This window comes from Danio rerio, chromosome 22, assembly GCF_049306965.1.
Source record: "Danio rerio strain Tuebingen ecotype United States chromosome 22, GRCz12tu, whole genome shotgun sequence".
Classification (NCBI taxonomy): domain Eukaryota; kingdom Metazoa; phylum Chordata; class Actinopteri; order Cypriniformes; family Danionidae; genus Danio; species Danio rerio.
Window position 1 is genome coordinate 1,074,711 of NC_133197.1, and position 223 is coordinate 1,074,933.

The following is a 223-nucleotide window of genomic DNA, read 5'->3' on the forward strand; positions in this document are numbered from 1 at the left end:
CGTGGTTACGTGCTCTTCCTCTGAGTCTATTCTTCTGGCAGGTTATTTCCTGTCCGTTACGTGTATTTCCTCCTCAGCTGAAGGTCATGACCCTTCGTTCTGTTTGGTTTTATTTCCTGTCTGTACGGTCATTATTTATCGCTTATTATGAACTGAGTATGAGAGGAAGAGTGATCACGGGTCAGAGGAGAACACAAGTGATTGTGTGTGTGTGTGTGATTGT